At 35.3% G+C, this 9,706-nt stretch overlaps 1 pseudogene; it reads left to right on the forward strand.

Moving 5' to 3' along the window:
* The first annotated feature begins 3,697 nt into the window (after positions 1-3,697).
* Positions 3,698-3,834, forward strand: LOC149238088 (U1 spliceosomal RNA; annotated as a pseudogene).
* The last annotated feature ends 5,872 nt before the right edge of the window (positions 3,835-9,706 follow it).

Genomic DNA, 9,706 nt, shown 5'->3' on the forward strand with positions numbered 1-9,706 from the left:
ACATCATGATACTCTTCCTTGACTAAATACTCACTTTTGATCAACAACAATCGTGACAACATAGTAGAATTAAAGTGAAATTGCATCCATAAGATGAAATCTGAAGGGGTGAGGATTGAGTTATTAAGGTTGTCAAAATAATGGGAACATGTTATATTTCGACAAAATGCCTCGCCTCTAAAAACATGGCAAGGAACGATGTCAACATTGTCATTGGAAAGCCATTGATATATGATTCCTTGTGAGATCATTTATTAAAATCCAAGGATATTAGAGATCAGTTGTAATCAATTGTCATTACAATGGATGAACAAGATGCAATGGTTGTAACTTTTAAAAGTTTTCCTTCTTCCCATGCAAATTTAATGAGATTTTGAATATTACTAACACTAATAGAGATATGGCATTTGATTAATTGAGCACTAAGGTTTTGCAACAAAACAAATGGAAAAAGCAATTTGGGATTAACAATGCTAATGAGTCCTTTGAGGTAGCACTTGCAACGAAGTTTAAGAGCAAGGGAAATAAACATAGGAAAACAAATAATGGTTACTCTTTTAAGTTAGATGCGAATAGAAAAGTAATTAAATGATTTTGTTGTGGAAAATTAGGGCATATAAGCAATGCTTGCAGGAAGCAGTTATGGGATGGAAAGAACAACGAAGAACATTCTTTCAATGATCATTTAAAAAAGAAACGTGTTAATGTGGCCAAACATAAGGAGGAGGAAGCGTTATAGGAGGTCATGTCTAATGACAAAGATTCAAAGACTAGTAAGGTTGATTGGTTATTTGATTTATGAGCATCTAAACATTTTACTAACAATATGGATTGCTATATTGATTTTGTAGAGGATAAAACTCAGTCTAATTATGTTGTATTGAATGGTAGAGAAAAATATAAGGTTAAAGTAAAGGGAAATGTCCTACTTCAACTAAAAAGTAAGAAGTTAATGATTAAACATGTTTCTTACGTTCCTTAGTTGGAGAAAAAATTTCTTTTGATAAGTGGTATAATAAAGCATAACACACAATCACGTATAAATTTCAATAATAATAGGTGTTTTATTGTCAACAAGAATAGAAAAAAGATGGTTGCTATGGTTGGTTTCTATTGATATATAGAAGTTGAGAATGCAAGGTTCATTCAACAGAAATATGGTTGCAACTTCACTAAAAAAATAGCCATAATGCCTACGCCAAAGAGGTGTGTGGTGAGACTGAACTCAAGAAATGAAGCCCTACATGATGATATTATTCAAACAAAGTCAAAATCAACGAAGAAGAGAAAGAAAACAACAAGTATATTGTGCATTATCTATTTAGTTACTAAGAAGAAGATCCTCAAGGAGGTTGAAAATGATGTGGTAAAGAAGAAGACCCTTAAGGTGGGTGAAGATGATGGTGCTTCTTTAGAAAAGCAAACATGAAATCTTGATATCATGGAATACCAAGATGTGGAGAAGGCAAGATCAATGACCAACCCAAGTTCTATGCCAATTGTAGAAATATTGACTACTCAACCAACATTGGCTCTCATTTGGCTTATCAATTAATGGTCAAACAAAAGGACGATAACATAGATTGTGCTTCATCGACCTTGCTAGATACAATTCACTTTCCAATCACTATTTTAAAAAACTTATATAGTGGACTGCAAACATCTTGCTTGTTTAAAGCTTTTGTCTTTTTATATTTTGAAAAAGCATTTAAAATGATCATTATGGAATGGTGTTGGAGATAATGGTCATGTTTAAAACATATGACTTAGATGAATAATAATTGCTCACTAATAAAGTGATGAAATATTGGGGCATTTAATGTAGTTATTAAAGTAGTTGTTAATAGTTAGGTAGGTAGGAGTTATGCAATGTACTCCTCCTTTCTCCTACTATGGAATGAGACAACACATAATCTAATAAATCAAACCACTCTTTCACATTCACGTGTATTCTTTTTCGTGCATGTGTGTGTAAAATCTCATAGAACATACTATATCTATCTTTAAACAAAACACTCTTCATGAATTTAGAAGAAACATTAATTTAGTCCTATAACCTAGGCTTCTTGTATTTGACACTAGTGCTTGAAACTATCTCTAATAACCTTCCAAAATTTGTTGCACACATGTCATGAGAAACATATATAGACACTCTTTTTAGATAGTTTGGATTTTAAAAAGCCAACCGTTCTTCCATGATATGAATCGCCCAACATCTTCCATGTTGCGCTAAATCCTCAAAAACATCACCTTGATTGCATGAAAGAAAAACTATATCAAGGTAACCTAATTGAGCAACAATGTTCAACATCTTTGATATGTTGCACTAATGTCTCCAACAAGATTTCAATAAGCATTAATTGAAGTAAACTCCAAAGTCACTTTGCTTAATGAACAAGTAACTTCTCTTATTGCTTAAAGCATTAATTCCACCACCCAAAATAAGGATATATATATTCATAATATTGTAACAATAATCTAATTTAAACCAAAGCTTAACTAGACAAATTGACATATGTATCCATAATAGTATGAGATCTGCTTGTTAATGGGGCAAGGGATGCTCTAGTTGATGGACAAGAAAACCCCTCAATGAAATAATTCAACTACTAGTATACAAAGTATGTTGAATTAACCATGTTAAATTAATATGATTACAATTTAAAAAAAATAAAATAAATAAATAAATAAAAATAAAAATTATCCATTCGCCTTATGAAATATAACTAAATATTACTTATGAAATCTAATTTGAATGCTTCTGCCCATCAATAATATACACAATCATTTTTCATTACTAATATTGTACACATTAACTACGTTCTTCATCTATTACATCACTTATATTAACAAAACCAAACCTTGATGGCTCATTCTAAGTATTCGAATAGTGATAAAAAAAAGTCTCCAACTTATAAACAATATCCACTCATTTCATGTTAGGAACTTCAAAATCTCAATTACTACAACAAACCATACAATCATAAGGCATGGACATAGTAATTTAGAGTCACGCTATGGCTATCGATTATGGACACAATAACCAAGTTTGAGAATTTTGATTTATATTTTTATGGCCAGGCTTTGCTCGTTAATGCTGCTTCCGCACTGCATTTTGTTTTTATACAATACATGTATATAGAAATTTATTATTAAAGTTTAAATAAGTAGTGTGCTTTAATTTTAAAATAGGGTATAGAATAATATTATTTTAAAGTTTAAATAATTATTATATATTGATTTTAAATTAATGAAGCTGAAGAATTGTTTGGATGGTTAAGAGTGACTGAAATCCAGGTAAAAAAAAATTTCAAAAAATCTTGTAGAGTCAGTGTTTGAATCATGTTTTTGATGGTGAAAATGGATTCAGTGCCATCAAAAACATCTAGGGCACCTAAAATTTTGAAGTTTAAGAATTATAACTTGGATTTACAAAAATTCTTGCCAGATTTTCTCTAAATATCATTGGAATTTCCATAACTTTCCGGACAACTCCTCTGCCTTCTTAGACTACGCGTTTTAAAAAATAAGATAATCCAAAGAAATAACTTTCCGGACAACTCCTCTGCCTTCTTAGACTACGCGTTTTAAAAAATAAGATAATCCAAAGAAATCTTGTTTTATCCCACATGCAAACTAGGAAATCAAAAGCCCGGGGAAGAAGAGTATAAAAGGGGGAAATAAGAGAATAGAAAACATACTTACCTGGGCGGGGTCAATCGATGATCAGGAAGGTCGATGGCCTAGGAAGACCACTTCCATTGCACTTGGGAGGGGGGCATCTCCCACTGAGGAGAGTGCACGTCATAATTTGTGGCAGCGGAGGCTCTTCGCGCAACTTAGAGGAGAGGATGCAAACGTGAAACGATAATCGATGAGGAAGACCACTTGCGTTCGCGCGGCCTCCAACCCAAACAAATCAAATTAGATGGTTTATGGCTTATTTTGCCGATTCCTCGATGCAGAATTTCTGAGGTTTTAATAATTTTTGAGGTTGTCAATGACTCTGGTTTCTAGTGTATTTGATACTGTGATGTTTTGTCAACGAATCTGCCTTTAATGAGTCTGAAAATCTCTATGTTAACATTGAGTCTGCTTTTACGGAAGGATAGTGGTTTATGTTCTCACTGCATCTGTGTAACAAAAAGTTGGGCAACGATTGCTGGTCAACACTTACGATGATGGTGGCGTAAATATTGGAAAGATGGGCCTTTTCCTATTTTTGTATTATTGTCAAAGACTCTGGTTTCTAATGTTATGATATTGTTTTTGTATCACTGAATCTGCGTTTCCGAATCTGGTTTTAAAAAGACTGAAACTCTTTGTGTTATCACTCTGGTTTTAGTAAGTCTGAAACTCTTGATGTTATCACTGAATCTGCTTTTACGAAAGGATAGTGGTTTATGTTTTCACTGAATCTGTTTTACAAAATGTTCGGCTACGATTACTGGTCAACACTATGATGGTGCGGCGATAAATATTGGAAAAATGGTAATCTAACTCCGTTCTTGGCATTCTTTGTGTGAGAGAGATGATAATGTTTGTGTTCAAACCCTATCATAGCTTCTTTTGCAGAGTACCTATCTTCCTGACCCTTTCCATGCTCTTTTTTCACATATTTCCCGTGTTAGGACATTGTTAGAAATGGATAACCAAAGGAAAAGTCTAGTTTTTTATTTTTCAAATGGTTTCTACCACCACCAATGTCCCGTCATACCTCTTCCAAGAATGTACCTTATATCCTAAATGTGCAGTGTAATTTTCCAAGGAACTAATTCTGGATTAGATTGTTTCATCTTCCTAACTGCTAAACCTTATTGTAATCTGTTGTTGTCTTTGCACGAAGAGCTTCAAAACTTGTGCCTCCTTTCCTCAAAGTAGCAGACTATCTGCTCATTTCCATCATTGGTTCCAAAGAAAGATCTGGGTCTGATAATCAGAGGGTGAGGTAATCTGTGATTTCCAGCAAAACCCACTAAAACAGTCCTTTCCTATCATAACTTCGTCCCCATTCCCAACTCTCTATGCCAGCTAATTTCCAACGAGTGAGACAGCTTTGACTAGACCCTTCTAGTATCTGTAAATCAAGGTTTCAACAGAACAACAGGCAGATATGCGATTGAAGCATGTGCATTACCAATCGTATTCTCAAAATATGTGATATAATCTTCAAAGTCAGCACATAGACTTTACTCAAGATTGATCTCGCATACGTGAATGATTGGTGCTAGGTTCAAGTGGGCAATGGAGAGATGAAATAGATGAAAACCGGCAAGGTAGTTACAAATCTGATCTTGTTGATTAAAAGTATTCTAGAACTGAATCATTAAAGCAGGGGAAGCAAGCACAATGTGAATGAATTTTCAATAGTGAAGAATTGGTGTAAAACTAGCTAAGTTGACTTCCGTTAATCATAGATGACAGAAGTACATAGCTGTGATAAATTTCATATACAAACTTGTTCCAGACTGATTGTCGCTACTTCGGACCTCGTTGATATGCAAAGATCCTTAACATGAGCCTTTTGACTTGCAGATTGGATGAATAAACAAGAAGATAAGAGTACTCATATAATAGAAGATGAAAAACATTGAACAATGAGTACACACCTCAAATGTAGTGCCAAAAGGTCACGATCATCGTAGATAATCTCTATTCTATCCTTCAACCCTACGGCGTTATGATTCCCATCTTCATTTTATCCTTCATGCTAGGCTAGCAGCATTACATTCCAATCACATTAGTTTTCGTAAATAGGAAAAGGCACCCAGGGAGGGCACCCTTCATTATTCACGCAAAATCAGAACAAAAAGACAGCAATATTTTTGGCTGAAAAGGTAGTGAACTTCTCCATTTGTTTGCATTCAAAATTTTGCACAAAAATCCCGTGGAACATAGAGCCTTGATCATGTGTATCGTTGGATGAATTCCATGGCTCCCATGTTAAAGTCAAATTTACTATGATATTGTGGATTTTGACGTTCGTAGCTCCCCACTAATCAAATAGCGTGCTTACCTTACAAAAAATTATGGGAATTGTTTAGTTTTTTTTGCTTTCTTATGAAGTGCGTAATTTGTCAGTGAACATAGCTATTGAGATATATCTACTATCATATCCAAAAATGAACCATACCAATTTTCAAGAAGATTTGTTGTCACTTACTCCAAAGGGCTCAAGCATGTTGATATAATTCTTGTGTAGGACTCTCTAGCCTCTCTTCAAAAAAGGCATCTTGTCGCCAAATATTCACATTCTTTTCAGAGACCATGCATAGATCAAGATAACGTTTAAGATGATTAAGCAAAATTGGATGGCGTTGATGTTCATGGCTTGAACTTGACCCTATTCTAATATATCTACACTCGGATCAGCATCATTGGAGACATTGCTTCTTAAAAAGTATATGCTTTCAACCTCCTAGGCCCTCAATTTCAAGGAGGATCTGGCCCTTCCTGCATGTCTTACAAATTTGTAGTAACAGATAACATGAAGCAAACAACCAAGCCACGTATGGTCTCTGTTGCTCCTCATAGGCATATGAGTGGTAAATGCACATTTCAGGGATAACTTGCAGGGATGTCGAGAGACTACAGATACACACTTATTTTTTCTTTAGGATAGTCCCTCTTGTGATGATTTTCCATGGTTTTGCTTAAGGATTGATGAGCATAGTGGTCCTCTTTCATGGATCATGTGGTTGATTTCTTTGGTTTCTTGTAATGCATACTCTCTCACATCATGGTGCTTGGATGATATCATCTTTAGGGCTACATTTCACTCTGCATGCTCTAGTTCACTTGATGTCTATCATACAGATTTACGCTTGGTCCAAGAAGCTATGATTGATATGTTGGAATATTGAGATTAGGCTATAGAAATATGTCCAGGAAAACCAATGAGAATGAAAGTACCAGCATAATAGATCCTGGAACAACAATTTTGTATAAAATTTTAACCTTCAAGGAGGAGAAATGTGTAAATGTTCCTGGCCTTGAAACTTGTGAGGTTGAGATCAGTCAAGACAAATCTGAATTGGTAATGAACAAACGAGCTTTGCAGATATTGTAGATCAACCTCACAGGGTTTGCTGCTGAGACACTTCCAGATGAAAACTAAGGGGACATACAATAATAGAATTTTTATTTTTATTTTGAAAAGGGAAAGCTGCGTTTCATGGAATCTATGTCAGTTGCAACATGTAAGCAGACAGGGTTGGGAGAAGATAGACAGCAGAATTGAATTGTTATGCGAGCTTCATCTTTGAAGTATTTCTGTCCTTTTGATATCAGCTACTTGGTGAAATGTAATCCTATTCTTGGATTCCTATGCATATTTCCAGTTCGTTTAAGCTAAAGAGAGGGTGCTTTAAGCCAGCAAATTCTGCCTTGTTTTATGAAGAATCTTTGTTGGTTCAGTGCCCTATTCGACCTCAATCTGGGCACTTTAATGAAGGATGTATTCAGCTGTTTTAAAGTCTAATATTAACCTCATTCAGAGTGCTGTCAGGATGGATGATTTCAGACTTGAATAGGGATTTGGATTCGCTCTTCCAAGCATTGCCTTGTGATATTTTGGATAAAACTGTGTTATTTCGGAAGAGGAGATAAGTGCTCAGCAAAAGAGATTTACTCTAACCTTTTCTCATCTATGACAACCATTTCTAAGCTGACGTGGAAAATACACATGATCATCTTCAGCGCCCTAATCAAGGAAGACAACTTGGTCATGCTTTGACTTGGTTTAGGTCAAACCAGGAAACATGAGAAGAATCACCTTGCTTGACATGAAGATGTGGCACCTCAAGCCTAAAAAGGATAAGCAAAGCAGGCATTGTCATAAACTATAAAAGGGTTAGGTCAGCCCTACTTGTATATTCACAATTTTAAGGTCGGTCCTACTTGTATTTGTTACCCCCTGATATCTAGGGGTAGCTAGAGGAGATTTTTCTCCTACAGTCCTGATCACAAACATTAGTTCCTCAGATGACATCCATGGTCCTCCACTAACAGTGGACGAATGATGTTTCCATTGTTTCATATTAAGTGTTAATGCCTTCTGTATTTGAGATGAAGTAGTAATGCCTTATGTATTTGACATGGAGTGACCATTGGTTGAGTCAGATAATGGATCATGATGTTCTAAATTTATGCCTTTTGCCTTGTTTCACAGTGTCAGTCATCATCATCTTAAATTAAAGTGTTGTCACTCTTGGATTGAGTTCTGACACTTTGGGGCCTTGAAAGGTGTAGCATACCCATATACCGTGTTGTCACTCTTTGGTTGAGTTGGACTACTGGGGAATTTGAAAGGTGTAAGCATAACCATATCCCAGTCCATACTTACACTTTCATATTTCCTAATTTCTCTTATTCCACTCATGACTGGTTGTCATGTCACAAAAAGGTTTGTGCCTCATAGTTCCATAAGATGGAGCTATGAGATCGAGGTTGATTCAATTAAATTAAAAGAAAAATAAAGGAAAGAGTAAGATGTAAAGGTCAAATGCAAAAGAAAATGAAGAGATATTAAAGAAATGTCAAAAGCCAAAGCAAAGCTTAAGCAATGCCCTCTCACGGTGAAGCCATTACCCCAAGTCCTATGCAATGAAATGCATATCTAAAAAGGACTAAATTAAATTATTTCAAGTCCCATGTGATGAAATTCATATACATAGAAAAAGGGGCTCAATGAAATGAAATTAAAAATAAAAACTAAACAAAAAGAAAAAAGGCAAGTAAAGGGGTAGTGAGAAACAATGTTGAGAAAAGGGTAACTCAATGCATAAGCTCTCCCTTAACAAATACACCCATGTGAACATATATCTTAAGCAACCTAACATGACTATACAATACAATTCATTACGTTATCTCTCAAAACCATACCTTCTAAAGGTTCATGCTTCATAGAGCTTTGAGAGGCTACTTACATACTTGAAGGAGGCTGTCCCACTTCTCTTGAAGGACGTTGGGCTACTTTTGATGTCCTTGCAACCTTTGGGAGAGGATGTACCACCTTTTGAGGAGAACGTTGCACTTGGAGGCTTAAATGTTGCACCCTTTGGAGAGAAAATTTCACTTCGGAGCCCCTACATATGCCTTTTGGACATCATTTGATTGAGTTATCCACTCTTGGGAGACCAAACATGCCACATATGTGACTTTGAATATGTATTGATGGAGGATGTCATAACATTGAGCACTTTTACTTCATTTTTGTTAAAATTGGAAGCTAGAGCCAAATTCCACCTTGGGACAACTCATTTGATGGAGATGATGATTGCATTAAATTCCTCTTTTCGAGAGGACCAAAATTGATATAAAGATCATCTAATTTGGACAAGTAGAAGTGTGTTTTTGAATTTATGCCCACACATGTGCAAATTATTCAGGGCGGCGGCATATCATGTAGGCTCATGAAGCCCAATAGACATGACTCTTAATCCTCATCAACTTGTATAAATACAAGTGTCCCTCCTCCTCATTTGGCACATTCATCACTCGCTCATTGTCTTTCCTCTCGTTGGTTGCGCAGAGAGGCCCTCTACAACCCAATATGGGGGTGGATTTCACATAAACATGTAAAGGTAAACGTGAATGTAAACATTTAACATGTAATGTTTAACATTTAACATTTTTAATCTAATGTCGACCCTATTTATAAATCAATCTAATTATTATTATGTATAAACACAATATAAATTTAAAA

The sequence above is a fragment of the Pinus tabuliformis genome, chromosome 8 (genome assembly GCF_031772625.1).
Source record: "Pinus tabuliformis cultivar Carrire ecotype Pingquan chromosome 8, CPIR1, whole genome shotgun sequence".
Classification (NCBI taxonomy): Eukaryota; Viridiplantae; Streptophyta; class Pinopsida; order Pinales; family Pinaceae; genus Pinus; species Pinus tabuliformis.